Consider the following 16040-nt stretch of genomic DNA (forward strand, 5'->3'; position numbering starts at 1 on the left):
GGCATGATGCCATTATCCTTTCCATATGGGAAGACTTGTCCTTGAAAATTCACCTTTTGAGTGTGCAGAGACTCATTTTTGTTCTTATTTGTCTGGGGTGTGGGAGAAAGGGAGCGGCACGGAGATGGTGTTGAGAGGGCAGGAGTCACACATCACGTGTTGGGCACAGGTCTGCTAAAGCCATCTGCTTCTCTTTGGATAGTCATTCAAAACCTTTTAGGCATTTGCCACCCCACACCCCACCTCCCAAAGCCAAAAGCTTGGGCATATGCCCCAAGGAATAGGATCACAGGAATTTACCTCATGTGCATAATCCTATAATCTTCTTGGGTGGGGAGGAGAGAATGGGGAGCCATTGGAGTTATTCCTGAATATGACCAGGCATTTGGGGCCTGAATGTTTTTGAGAAGTCATGAGAGAAAAATGTAAAAAGAAAATATGTATGGGGCAATATTCACAAACCCTAATTTTTTCCATGACCCCTTCTTTATTTATTTCCTCCCTTTTTGTTTTTCTTGTGCATTTTGTAGGATAGGATCTTGGCTCTATTTCAAGCACATTGCAGAGGAATGGTGGAAAGGGATTGCGGTTAGCTAGGTTATCCTGAAAAACAACAAAGAAATTGAATACTCAACTTGGCAGTGGCCCAGACGTCTTCCAGTGGATACTGGTCTGCTATAAGCACAAAAGACCCACGCACAGGGGCTTGAAAATGTGGTTAGGCCTATTTACTTTCCAGCACAGAAGGAAATTAGAAACAGAAGTTTGGATTGCCACTGAGAGGCAATTTTGAGTTAATTAATCAAGTGAGGGAATCCAATGGCAGTAACAGAGTCAGTTTTCCACTTTGGACTTGGAAGCAGGACCTCAAGTGATTCTAGTAATCTGAATCTTGTGTGGCTGCCCGGGGGGCTGTCTGCCATTTCAACACACCTGGTTGCAAGATTGTAGAATGCAGACCTCCTTACCTGTTTTTGCATTGTGCTGTCACTAGTGGTTAGAAAATATTTTGTGAAGGTAGCTGTACAGTGACAATGGCACTAAGAAATATTTACATGTTAATTATGATGACAGCAGTTAGGGTAATGGTTAAATGTTAGAAGTCATAAGACCAAGACTGTGAAATAAGATGACAATATTGATACCGAGAGATAAATCTTAATCTTTCTACTAGTTTGGCAAGTTCACTGTAGATAGAGGTCACGTCCTGCTCAGCTTTGAGCCGACAGTGCCTAGCGCCCTGAAAGCATGAATAAATCAATGAAACTCTTCTCATTCATCTCCTGGTCCTTGAATTGTCCTTTTACAGGTGTGCATCTAGTGGTTAAACTACCTATTTTTTTTTCTTAAAGATAGTCTTTGTCACCCAGGCTGGAGTGTAGTGGCACTATCTTGGCTCACTGCAACCTCTCCCTCCCAGATTCAAGCGATTCTCCTGCCTCAGCCTCACTAGTAGTTGCCACCACGCCCGGCTAATTTTTTTTTTTGTGTTTAGTAGAGACGGGGTTTTACTGTATTGGCCAGGCTGGTCTCGAACCCCTGACCTCGTGACCTGCCTGCCTCGGCCTCCCAAAGTGCTGGGGTTACAGGTATGAACCACCACGCCCGGCCCGGTTAAAACATCTTAAAAATATCTTTGAGAGAATATTTTATAGCCAACTCAGTAACTTCTACTCCCAATGCTTATATTCTTAAAGCATTCATTTTGCATTTTAACCTACATCCTACCTGCCGTTATTCAAAACTTTTGTTTTGTTCTGTCCTTCATGAAACTGAATGTCTCCATCTTCCACATAAAGTGGTCTCCTAAGGAAGTAAATGGTCCAAGTGAGCCACTGCTGTCCTCAGACAGTGAGAAGACCCACTATACATGAGTCACAAAACCACATTAATGACACACAGACACATACACATATGCACAGCGTATTCTAGAGAAGTAACAATGAAAAACACATACATGACTATGTGGATATTTCCTTGACCAGTGTATTTTCCTGTTGATGCTTTGCTTCTAAATAATACTGAGCTCCTAACCTTGCATATAGCAACCTTTTAACTTTGAAAAGTTAGTTTTTAATTTTCTTGTACCTTTTTAATTTGAAAAATGTCAAACTTAAAAGAGGAAATCCCTATATACTCTTCCTCTCCCCAGGTTATCACCATTTCATTTGAGTTTGTTCTCTCTTGTCTCTGTCTCTTTCTCTGCCTGTGTTTTTCAATCTCTTTTTTTCATTATTGCTCCCTCAAGGAGGCATTTTAGACTTTTTTTTTCCTAATTACCCCATGGAAGTTGAAGACCACAGACATATTGTGTATCTGTTTGTACAGTATGGCCTTTTGGGGAGCCACAAACCATTGTAATATCTAAGAAATTTCTGCCCCAAAGAGCCAGTGTTTACCCTCTAATTTTTCTGTATCACTTGAGAGTAAGTTGGAGACATAATGTACTTTCCCCTAAATATTTCAGTATTTATTTTCTAAGAACAAGAGCTGCTGCTTACATAACCAAAATACAAATATCAAAATCAAGAAATTGAACAGGGACATAGTATTGACATAGTATTATTATTGAACCCACAGTCCATATTCAAATTCTGTCCATTATCCCAATAATGCCCTTTATGGCTATGTTTTTCTCAGCCAGGATTCAATCCAGGATGCATACGGCAGTGAGTAGTTGTTGTGTCTCTTTAGTCTCTTTTATTGTAGAATATTTCATCAGTCTTTCTTGATCTTGACATTTTAAAAGAGTACAGAATATTCTGTAGAATGCCCCTCAATTTGGGTTTGTCTAGCATTTTGTCTGGATTAAATTCAGGTTACACACTTTTGGTGAAAATGCCATTAAAATGATGTTATGTCTTTCTCGGCACATCGGGAGACACATGATGTCAGTGTGTCCTGTTACTGGTGACGTTGACTTTGATCATGTGCTTAAGGTGGTGTCTGCCAGTTTTCTCTGCTGCAAAGTTACTATCTTCCCCTGTAATTAATAAGTAATTTGTGGGGGAGATACTTTGATACTGTGTAAATGTCCTGTTTCTCATAAAACTTTGCCTGCTGGGTTTAGCATCTATGAATGATCTTTCAACTCCGCCATCATTCTATGCTTTTTAGGTGGAATTCTGCTGTAGGAAAGAACTTTTTCTTTGCCCTGCTTATCTATTGGACTCCTGAATTCTAATTTTATTCATTAATTCATGACCTGGAACAGAAACCCATAGTACTGAACAGAGGCTAAAGGCAGTTAGCTCATAAGAAACACACAGAACATATCCACACACACTTACTAAATGTGTGTACACACAGGACATATACATACACATATACTAAGCGTGCACACACACACACACACACAGACTCAAAAACATTGGAGACAGCTTCTAAGACCATTTGCTGATGAAGGCATTGCTTATTCCACAAAAGGCAGAATACCTGTGATGGACTTTTCAGAGAAAGCTGAAATCAGTGTTCACAGCTTCTAACAGTAAATTGAACATGAAAAGCTTCACTGACTACCCATTATTGGGCCTGATTGCTTGTGATTCTGGGATGGAGAAGAGACATCTGCACAGGAATCGGAGCCAGGCCCTGCTGCATGCAGCCACCAGCCTCAATGTGGCACTGTCGGTGTTGGCTGGGAATAAGACACTACATCTTGGCTTGGGGACACAAACCTGGAGTGCCAGGGTAAGGCAACCAACCCAAAGGCGACTTGACAGGGAGGGGAGTCTACCAAAAAGAAACAAAACTCCCAAACAAGGGAAGCTTTCAAGAAAAATTACAACGCACACAAGAATATTTTCTGGCATGAGGATAGTCAACAGACCCAAGAATCTGTGGACTCCATGCATGAAGAACCAGACATAATGGTGCAATATAAAAAAATGTTAAAATAAGAATTCTTGAATCATCAAATAAGTAAAAGAGGGAAGGGGAACAAAGAATTCTTAAGAATAGATAGGGATTAAAATACAGAAACCTTGGAAGTGTAAAGTGTAGTCATTGAAATAGAAATTGTAAGTGATAAGGTGAACTGTAGACTAGACATCTGGGCCAGTCTAGGGTGAGGCAAGGAAGGTATCCAGGGTGCAAAATGTAAGAAGGCGCTCACTGTCGCTGCCAACCCTGAACTAGCGCAAGCCCAACAGTGAGTGACTTCTTACGTTGTATACTCTGAGTACCTTGCTTGTCTTACCCTTGTCCCAGCAGTGGTTGACATGGTGGAAGGGAAAATTATAAACTGAAGATAAAACTAAGGAATGACTGGGATAGCAGATAAAGAGGTTTAAAAATGAAAAGAGCAGCTGAGAGATCTGGAAGAAAGCTCCAAATTATGTTTTTAAAATCCCAGAGAAGAGAAAAATAAAGAGTAAAAATATATTGAGAGAAAACCTGAAAAGTTTCTAGAAGTAAAGAAAGATGTTAATCCTTTGATTGGAAAATTGCATCCTTATAAATGAAACTTTAAACGATTCATGATTCATTGCTGAAAATATGAAGGGCCCAAATTCCTAATGATCCCCTGACCCTGGCCTGTTTAATTGGGTTGGGTAAATTATATTTAATCTCAGGGCATTGGCTTATTAAAGAGAATTACGTATGGTACAAAGATTATATTCTCAGTTCTACTTGTCTGGTTGGTAAACAGTCCGTGACTGGTTTTCAGTACTCAGCCACTTCCTAGCAGCAGTGGCTCTATAGTGACTCGACTGTATCACCACTCACTGAGGGGAGGTAAAAGCCTTTTGTTGGCAGCTGTAGTTCGGAGTTAGGCTGGATGCGTGTTTGAAACCACCCACCTCCAGGTCTTTCCTCCTTGCTACTGTGTGTGAAATGTTTTCAGCTCCCTGTGCCTCTGCTCTGGTAATAGGCCTCCTCTGGCAAGGGAAATGTGTTTTGCTTATCAGACTGCAACACTAACAGCACAAATCATTCAGTAGAAAGTATGCTTTAGTCCTTGAAGCTGTTTGGTTTTCTTTGCTCCTTATCACAACTAACTATGTAGCTACAGGCAGGAAGCCTGACCATTTGGGCCAAGTCAGTGCACACTTAGCCAAAGAGATGGGTCATTGCTTATTTCTGGGTTCTCTTGAGTCCTCAGGTCAATTTAGGACTAGAAATGGATGCAAAGTTTACCTCCCCATTTTTATGGGATTTTTATCACATGGGTGGTAAACAAAGGCTCACTTCATGAAGAACTTTAGGGCAGGTGGAAATCCTTAGGTATAGGGGAGGGAAAATTTTGAAAGAACAATTTAAGTAACCCTCGTAAGGCTCCCTGTTTACTTCAAGATAATTAAAATGTCCTGGTTCAAGGAGAAAAATATGCTCTGAGAATTACTCATTTGGTGTTTTTAAATTAAAGGTTTGGCATCTCTTTCCACCAGTGAGTAATTTCTTTTGCTGTGAGTGTCTGTGTACAGATAACACACCAACCAAAATAATACAGAGCCTGCAGTTGAAACGTGACTGGGAAGAAGTGCAGGGTGTCACATGTGAATTGTGGCTCAGATGCTAAGTCAAAAATCTCACTGGAAGGCTTAGGATCTAAATTATGACACTGAAGGATTGGATCGGTGTGTGTGTGTGTGTGTGTGTGTGTGTGTGTGTGTTTGCATAACAGAAAAACAAACAGAGGAAGAGAGACTGAGAAACCGAGAGATAGGGAGACCAAAAAACAAGAGATGGGAATAAAAACAGATTACTCTTGAGAATTCAGTTAAAAATTAGAAGACTGAACTAGGTGAGAGAAAAATTGCCTGGTCATCATCGAAGTACAAATATAAACCTAAAATAGAGATCATCCATGTGTCAGCTGTACTAAAAATGTAGACATTATACAAAGGGCTGTCCCCTGTTCTAAGCAAGTGGAATGGGGTGTGGAGAGAAGTAAGGTTTGCTGTGGTTGTGTAATACACAGGATTACAGGGAAACGACCTTTTCTAGTGAGATCCTGAGATCTTACTTATGAAGTCTCAGGTACCCATTGTGTGCAGCTTCACTGAGTGTCATCTTAATGCAATGGTGTGGTCTGGAGAGCCTCAAAAGAATTTAGAGACAAACACTATTTAAATGTTCACCTTCCTAACTTATCCCATCTCAAATAGAAAATGGATATATGCCAACTATGCAGTATATTCATTTGGGCTCAATACAAATAGGATATTAGGATAAAGTTTTTACATTTCAAAAGTTGCTTTCACTTCTGGTATCTTCTTACATTTTTAAAACAAGTCTGTGCTGGGGAGGTATTAACCTTTCTCAGACAAAGAAACTGAAGCACAGAGATGTAAAGTTCCTTGTGTAAAGCCACAGAGCTAGAAAATGGCCAAGCAGGCCTTGAATCTAAGTTCACTGTTCTACTGTGCCATGCGTCTGATTGCCTGCTATGTGAAATGTTATTTGTGGTTCTGCATTTTGTTCAATTTTCCATTACAACTGTGTTAACAAAAGAATGTTAACGTCCAGGTTTATAGAAAATTACCATATCCAAATCCTCTGCTGGAAGTTGAGGGAGATCCCTAATTAATTTTTCTTCTGCTACACCTGTGGCTAGGGGGCAAAGAGTATGCATTTGGGAGGAATTTTCTCAGTGTTCTAGGCTGAATGAGTAAATTCTAAGGTTTGGTGACCTTACATGTTGAAAATCATTGCTCGATTAATTATGTAAATTTAGTAGGTTTTAGGGGGCGTCTTCTGAGATTCATTTAAGATTGTTTCTTGTCAGTTTTGTGAGAATTAATTTGACTTTCTGTTAAACTTCATCCAACCGTGACAGAGTGGCCAGTTCCTGGCTAAGCAGAGTGGTCAGGCTGGGTTTAGCTCATCTCTGGCTTGTTGGTATAGTTGGAGGGAACACAGCTCAGAACGGAATGTGAGAAGACAGCGCCACATGATTCCACTTCGAGAAGGTTTATTTGGGGATTAGAAGGAGCCTCATTCCATGATACACTCCCTAGCTCCATAATCTCAAAGTCCATTTGAAACTCAGAAATAGACTCAGAAACAGATATTTTTGAGGATCGGAAGAGGCTTAATGGAGATATAATCATCTTCAATTTGGCCTAACACATCTTAAATATGGAAGTAATAGATGAATGACTGGGTGATTAAAAACTAATGTTGGCCTATTGTGTGGTATTACAAATGAAATTTCCCAAATACTTATTCCATGGGCTATGGTTTCATACTGATGGATATTGATGATAAATATTATTGGACAATTATTTTTCTTTTTGATCCAGTAGCTGATTTTGGATAAATGGCTCTCACAGAAACAGGGAAGTAGCAGCAATCTTTTTTTCAAATTTCCTGTGTTTAAAGCTTTGGTAGACTCATCACCAACCCTGACATTCAAGTCCCCTAAAATCATTTTGCTTGCTATGGGGTACTTTTTAGAAGACAAGGTTTCAGAAGGCTGACAAATTGGTTCCATGTATCTGAGGAGTCTGCATTCATATTTTTAAGAGGGTTGTACGAATGTTAAGGCATCTCAGAGTTGTCTTGCCAGAGAGCTGGCTCAGGAGGAGTAAGTTAATGCTTTTCAATTCAGTAAACAGTAATTCAGTATCAGTTATATGGCTGGATCTCTGTTAGGTGATTTGATATTTCATTTTTTCATTTCTTGTTGGTATTTTGAATGATATCACTGCTTCCATTTCATAGAGTAAGAATGTATTAGGCCGTTCTTGTGTTGCTATAAAGAAATACCTGAGACTGGATAATTTATACTGAAAAGAGGTTTAATTAGTTCACAGTTCTGCAGGCTGTACGAGCCTGGCACCAACATTGCTAGACTTTTGGGGAGGCCTCCAGGAACTTTTACTTGTGGCAAAAGGCATAGCAGGAACAGGCATGTCGCATGGTGAAAGCAGGAGCAAGAGAGAGAGCTGGTGGGGAGGTGCCATGTACTTTTAAACAAGCAGATCTTCTGAGAACTCCCTCACTACTGTGAAGACCGCAGTAAGTCATGAGGGATCCACCCCCATGATTCAAACACCTCCCACCAGGCCCCACCTCTGGCACTGGGAATTACATTTCAACATGAGATTTGGGCGGGGACAATAAACTATATCAAAGAGCAAAGAGGCTCAGTGATGAGTCCTTCCTGGCATAGGTTGTAAGTGGCAGAGGCAGGATTCAAATCCAGCCTTCAGACATGAAGTCATCTATACTCTCTGTTACAGCCCTATGGGCACACAGGTCAGGGGACTCTACAAGGTCTCAGGCCAAATGAGCTCTAAGTCACTAGAGAATCCTTATTTCTTCCACATTTATTTTTCCAGGCTGGAGAATAAGTATCGCTAGCATTTGTGCATCATGATATTCTTTTTCTATAAAACAGACTTCTGATGCAAGGCCTGGGAAACAGGTTTACAGGTCTTTACCTTTATAATCAGGGGAATTCAAGTTGCCGCCAAGTATGATCTAAAATGCTCCCCAAAGGATGCTTGTAGAGAAAAAAATAGAATCAATAGTTTATTTAATTTATCCAAGCAGAAGATGATATTGAGAAGCACTTTACAAAACAGTTTTAGGGTATAGGAAGACTTTGTATGTGATTCAGATAGCCAAATAAGGTGGGGAGAAAGAGTTAATTCTGGGAGGGGAAGTCTAAGAAATCAAAAAGCTCAAGCTCAGCAATGAACTATGTTTACATGGTCATAATAATAATGATGATAAAACTCTATTAGGAAGATGTGTGTAGAAACGAAGGTGGGGAGATGACACTTGGGTCCCTGAAGTGGCTGCTTTTATCCAAAGGACTTGCTCTATGAGTATGGTTTTTGGGCAAAATGTCACTCCCAAAGAGTCAGCAGCCTAGTCTCTACATGGCTCAGGAGAATTCTTCTCTTTTATTTTGTAATACTCTTCAAGGCCATTTAATCCTTAGAAAAGGATCTATAATTTTTAACTTATACTCCGAAGCTAGAAAAATGCCTCTAATGTAATTTCTCTACAACTTCCATTTTCAAAAACTAACCAGAGATCTTACTATAAAGTTTGTTATTTGTTTATAAAATAATACTAGATCTTTAATTATTAAAATGGGTACAAACTCCAATTTTACAAATGTGCTGGTTCTGATGAACTTTTCTGATGGAAATTGGAACCATGAAGTAGCCAGGACAGTGATGGGAGACATGGCCTCTGCACAGGCAGTTCACGTCCTCTTTCCTGGACTAATTTCCTCATCGGAGGAGCAGAGGAGCTGAATTGAAAAACTTTACAGATCTTTCCAGCATCACAATTTATGGTGGTGGAAATGGAGACCCCTCTCCCGCTACCCCGCTCCATGTTTCTGCAGGTCCGGTTCCCTGAGTGACCCCTTAGTATACTTCTGTGGGGAGTACACTCTGGTCTTGGCAGCTCCCAGCCAGCAGGACGGATTCCTCTGAGGGCCTGTGAGGAGGTGGTATCCCATGAAAGTGGAGCTGGATTCCTACCACAGATATGACTGTTGTCTGAAGGATGCTTGTGTCCTAGCAGGCCAGCCTCTGGGGCAGTACTTTTCTGGAGAACAGTCTTCCTTGTTATCAGGAAAAAGAGGCTAATGATATCCACATGTGTTCATACTTGGCCTCCATCTGGATAAGTGATCCAGCTTGCTGAGAGTGTTTACAGTCCACTGAGACAAAAGAGTCTTTTGGAGCCTGAGGTGAACACAAAATGGCAAAAGGCAAAGCTTTTCAGAATTCCATTTTCAAATCTGGGGCTAACAGATGCAGCCAGGAATGCTTCCACCTACCAAGCTGAGGATCTCACGGTTTCTCAGCTCAATTCTTTCGACCACTTGCATCCCAGCAAAGGCTCAAAGTGACCTATTGGTATCGAAGACTCTGGTGCTGTGCTGGTCCCAAGGCCCCCGAGCCTGCAATCATTTGAACACTTCTGCTAATTTTGTTACTGCTTTCAAACTGTTTAACTAGAAGAGAAGGCTCCCTCCAGTGCTCTCTCCTGAGGCCTTGGAGAGCTGAGTCCCTCTGGGTTGTGGTGCTGATTTTCTAAAAGTGATTGAGAGCTGGTGTTTTGATTTGCAGGGTCATTCCTCAGAGATGGGAGAAGGCAGTGGGAGCCAGGGAGGCCATTCCTACCTGTGGTTCTAGAACCAACCATCCTGATGAAGGACTCTATTTAACTTTCCTTCTTATCTTTCACATCCGCCATCTTCCTCTCCCTATCCTTTCTGTGCCTGCTTCATTAAAACAGGATGACTTCCTGTCCCCAAATTCCCTTGGCATTTCCCACGTTAGAACCTTTGCTTAGGGTAGCCGCTGTGCCTGGAATGCCTGGAATTTCTTCCTCTGCTTTCAAAGTCTCTGATTCCCTCCAAATTTTAACTCTTTCTTTGTTTTTTATTTTTTTGTTTTGAGATGGAGTCTCACTCTGTCGCCCAGACCGGAGTGCAGTGGCACGATCTCGGCTCACTGTAACCTCCACCTCCTGGGTTCAAGCGATTCTTCTAACTCAGCCTCCCAAGTAGCTCCCAATTACAGGCATGTGCCACCATGCCCAGCTAATTTTTGTATTTTTAGTAGAGAGGGGTTTCACCATGCTGGCTAGGTTGGTCTCGAACTCCTGACCTCAGGTGATCTGCCCACCTTGGCCTCCCAAAGTGCTAGGATTACAGACGTGAACCACTGTGCCCGGCCAAAATATTAACTTTTCATGGAGGTTTAGTGCTTCAGGCTATTGGAGCTTGTGTCAAGCAGCTGGCCTGATGTCTTTCGCCTCTCTGCTTGGGCCCTATGCTGTCTTCTAGCAGTCCCGCAAAAGAACCACATTAATTCCTACCTTTTGTGACAGGTCCTTTATTTTATACATGGTGTTCTCCCTGCCTGAATGCCCTACCCTAACCATTCCCACCATACTCCTTTTGCCTGGGAAATGATGGCTTGTCCTTCACTTCTCAGTGTCAAGGTGACTTTCTCAGGGAAGTCGCCTCTGAAGTCCCATCCTCCAGCTCTGTGCTTTCATAGGACCCTGTACTTCCCTTCATTGCATTTATCAATATTTTAATGAATTACTTAATTTTGTGCCTGTTTGCTTGGTGACTATGTCCCAGACTAAACTTCATAAAGACAGTAGTGTATATTTTCATGGTCTTCCCTGAATTCTCAGTGTTTAACATGTATTAGATGGGCAGTAAGTTCTCCCCGAATTAATGAACGTTAAATTGTGTTTCTCCTGTTTGAGTCTGAGTTCCTTCACCACAGGTGACTGCTTCTGCTGCCAGGGCCGGGTCTAGGGGCTCTGGCTGGGCTTGGGGGATGGATATATATGTATATATAGTATTGTGATGATAAACATAAAATTTATCATTTAACCATTTTTAAGTGTCCAACTCAGTGGCATTAAGTACAACCATGTTGTACAGCCATCACCCGACCTGAGACTCTGATAGCCAGACTTATAAGAATCTGTATGGAAGAATAAGACCTGTAAGAATTTATATGGGAGAAGCTGGAGGCAAAGGGGAATCAGAGTGCAAGGTCAAAAGAGAGCTTTTGGAATTAAGGAAGAAGTGAACAATGCAAAACATTAAGTCAGTAAGATGGGCAGTTCATAAGAAAATCTAGATCTTGGGGTGGGCACCATGGTTCATGCCTATAATCCTAGGACTTTGGGAGGCTGAGGTGGGTGGATCATTTGAGGTCAGGAATTCGAGACTGGCGGCCTGGGCAACATGGCGAAAATCCCATCTCTACTAAAAATATAAAAATTGGCCGGGTGTGGTCATGCATGCCTGTAATCCCAGCTACTCGGGAGGCTGAGGAGGGAGGAGGATCACCTGAGCCTAAGAGGTGGAGGTCGCAATGAGCCAAGATCACGCCACCGTGCTCCAGCCTGGGTGACAGAACCAGACACTATCTTTTTTTTTTTTTAAAAAAAAAGCTCTAGAACTCTAGAGAAGTAAGGTCAGAGAGGCAAAGAAAGTGGGTTCTACAGGGAGTTTATCCCCAGAGGGATAAATGTGGTGATGGGAAGCCTTCTGTGGGCTTGTAACTGAGTTCATGGGTGGATGTGCTGGGATGCCAGGGCTGCTGTGACACCAGAGGCCACTTCTTCTTCACCTCTCTATACTTAGAATCTCTCGCAGAGTTTGGTGCTTGAGAAGGCATGTAACAAAATGTTTTAATTAAACTTATGCTTTATGGCAATTGTGAAGGATGGGGTGGATGTTTGGGATGTGGCTCCTGCCTCCTTAACCCGTAGGTGAAGGGTTTCTGAAATGATCAGTTGCCTCTAGCCTCAAACACATTGGCTGTAGCATCCTTGAAAAGCTGTTCCAGCTTCTTAGCTTTCAGATGGTAATAATGCTGAGGGGATTGAAGAACCATTGTTGACAAAATATAGGTTTGCCAAATTCGCAATTTTTACCCAAAGAAGCAGGTTGGCTGGGGAATTAGGAAGTGAATGCATGCTGGTGTCCTTTTGCTAACCTCTGGCATAGCAGAGTCTGTGAACCTCCTTGCCCTTTTCCCCTCCTGCCCTGCTGAACTTGGGTGTTGTAGGGTGGTGCTGGACGAAGGACCTCTTTGTAGCCTCTGACAGGTTTTGCTTTCTGCCCTTTGGCTCTGTTTGCATCGTTGACAGACTTGCATTCAGTTGCCAGAACCTTAGGATGGAGAGAGCATGTCCTTTCTTTGACACTGTGAGAAGGGAGGGGGCAATGGAGGCTTCTCTGAGAAGGCAGGGAGAAGGATGGCTGTCATTCTGCAACTGCCCTCTTTCTCTAGTTGGAAAAGCTGCTGCAGCCGAGTACAGAGTCAAGGCCCTCTGGATGGGCGGGAAAAGACAGGCATTTCAGGAAATAGGACAGTGGGGATAAGTTTGTGAAGATGGGAATTAGCATAGAGTGAGGAATTGAGCCTGAGGAATACGGAGGAAGAAGGTGGTGAAGAAATGGGAAGTATGGGTCAACAGACAATCTGTGGCCACACGGGAACTAAGCAGAGATGTAGAGGTTTGATGCAACAAGTTATAGGGAGATGTTGAACATTCTCAAGAATTTATTAAATGAATTTTCTTGGAAGCTATTATATTTCATATACTGATATAGGCTCTGGGGATATGATGGTAGGAGAGATTAATGTGGACTTTTCCTTAAAGAACAGAGTTTAGAGAGGGAGGCAGTTAAATACCAGAGAATTGCAATGCAGTGCCTACATGAAAATGTACCTCAAAATTAAAGTAAAGAAATGGATGAATTAGAAGGTATAGAAATCAGAACCATGGAGGCCTGATATGAAGCTTTTGCAATAATTGGATACATGTTGTGAAGACCTTGAGTATATAGTGGTGGGAATAAGTAGGAATGAACAGAAAGAAGGTGCATTTCTAAGAAGGGATAGTACCTGAAATGAGGTTTTGTCTAAATTTGCATTCGATATAATATTTGAATGAATGAATGCTGAACTTTGTGACTCTGGGTTATTTTAAGAAGGTGGCAAAAATACAGCTGCATGATTTTGAACTTGGGTGACAGAATGGAGATACCAGTAACAGAATAAAGAAGCTGGGAGAGAGGAAGGGGAGTGGGAAGAAAGGAATATGCTGTGGTCTGAATGTGTCTGCCAAAATTCATATGTTGACACTTAATTGTCCATGTGATAATATTGAGATAGAGCCTTTAGGAGGTGATTAACTTGTGGGAGCAGAGTCGTCACAGATGGGAATAAGACCTTATAAAAGAGGTTGAAGGGGAGCACTCTTCTGCCCTTCCACCCCTTCTGCCATATGAGGACACCTAGATTGTACCATCTATGAGGGACGGGCCTTCGCTGGACACTGAATCTGCTGGACCTTGATCTTGGAATTCCCAGCCTCCAAAACTATGAGAAATTTCTGTTATTTATAAATTACCCAGTTTAAGGTAGTTTGTTGTAGCAGCAGAAATGGACTAAGACAGAAGGGAAAGGAAGGTGTTGGATTTGGCTTAAGAAGACATGTTGAGTTTAAAATGATGGTGGAACATCCCAAAGGAAGTGTCTAGTTTGTAGTTAGAGAACAAAGCAAACAAGCAAAGAAATAAACAAGTATTGGAAAGGAGTGTTGGAGATTGCATGTTAGAACGGGCTGCGAGATACTCATTTGGAGTAATTAGTCAAGTAATAATAATGGAATACATCAGACTGAGTTCTGCAAGAAAGAAAAATAAGACTATAAAAAACCAGAGAATTAAGGCTCATGACTTAGAAATTACTCACAATGATTGGGTTCTGGATTTGGCCTTGCTGCTGGACTTCTTGGTCCCATATGTCTAGGGTGAGGTCTTCTCCTGGCTGCTCACCAAGTTCATCCTCACCTCCTACGTCTTTCAATGTTGCTTATTCTATGCTGGGGCTTCAGCCTCTACCCAGGTTTACACACAGGTAGCTGAACCTCAGCTAGTGTTTTCTAGGCTTTTCTTCCCAACAGCTAGACCCTAGCCCAGGGTCACTTAGCTATAACTAGAATCCTAATTTAAATTAGATTAAAACTCTCTCCCCACAAATTCTCAGACTGTGCCAATTCCAGACACCTGTATTTCACCACGGCCTAGATATTTCTTCTGTTGTTCTTTTCACACCAGACCAGATCGACTGGACACAAATGCTGGGACACACCGATATGATCTGCCTGCCTTACTGCACCCTGTCCCTTGCCCCATTGATGTTCACGTCCACATTTCAGACCTGCCCTGATTTTTCCTCGTATCTTTTCCTTCCACCCCCGTTGAACTGCTCTCTTACCTCCAAGGTAGGGGGCAAAATAGAGAATACATGATTCTTGGCATGACCTTCCTCTGGCCCTAGAGAAATGAGTCCCCACTAGGATTCTGTGAATCTGTCTGGATTATTTTATCTTCTTCCTTTTTTAAATTTGGTAGTCATCTCAGTAGCTTTTGAGAAGAACCACCTTTTTACGATGTTCCCACACAGCCTGGAAACCTTTGCAAAATGTTGTGGCCTTTTTGACTCTCAATTATCATCTGAAAATTCCTCAGTGCTTGTCACAAATGAGATGACAATCTAATTTGGAAGCTTGACTGTTCCAAGGATGTCAACTTTCCAGAATAGAAACAAAGGAAATCATCATGGAAACAAAAAACTATTATGTTTTAGATTTTCTGAAAAAGAAGGTGTAATGTAATTTTTTAAATTAGTTGTGAATTTTTCTGAATGTTCCAGTCATTATCCGTCAGTGAAGTAACCTACAGTTGTGATAGGAAATCTCATTTGTCAATTTTGCTTATAGAAAATTATTTTTGAAATATGTTTATGATTAAAAATTCAAAATGAATAAAAGAGTATAAAATAAAATGTAAGTCTTGTCACATCCCATCCTCCGGTTTCCTAGTTCCCTGCTCCACCATTGTTACCACTTGTATAATTCTTTCAGAGATGGTCCTAATGTGCACGCACACACACAGAAACACAAACACACATATCATCTCTTTATTTTCCTTTAAGTAGTGTATTATGCAATATTCTGTTTGTTTTTGATTTTGCTTTGTTTTTACTTTCCGGTATCTTAGGGGCTATCATTAGTAGGTTTACACAGTGCTGCTTTATTGTTTTCAAAGCTATAAGAGCATTCTGTTATTTGAATACATATAATTTAACCAATTAATAAATGTATGTGTTAATGTATTGAAGAGCATTTATATTGTTTACAATATAGACTATTAAAATAATACTATAATTAATATTTTTATACTTATTAAGATGACCAAGGGAAAGTGAAAATAGTGTACCTATGCAAGTGTTATTATAGGATAAATTCCCCAAAGTGTAATGTTTGAGTACAGAAATGAGGACATTTCAAATTTTCATGGATACTATGATTACCCATTTATACTCCATCAGTTCCTTCTGATGTATGAAATCTGTTTCTTTGCACCACTGGACAAATTTACAACACAAAGAAGCTTAACAACAAAGTTTCTATATGAAACTTTATCTTAGTAGAATAAGCATTAATATTGCCAAATAGCAGAATATTTCCATTAAAAAAAGTTAGACATTTGACCTAAGACCATACAGCCCTTCCCA

Source organism: Mandrillus leucophaeus, unplaced genomic scaffold (assembly GCF_000951045.1).
Source record: "Mandrillus leucophaeus isolate KB7577 unplaced genomic scaffold, Mleu.le_1.0 Scaffold35, whole genome shotgun sequence".
Taxonomy (NCBI): Eukaryota; Metazoa; Chordata; class Mammalia; order Primates; family Cercopithecidae; genus Mandrillus; species Mandrillus leucophaeus.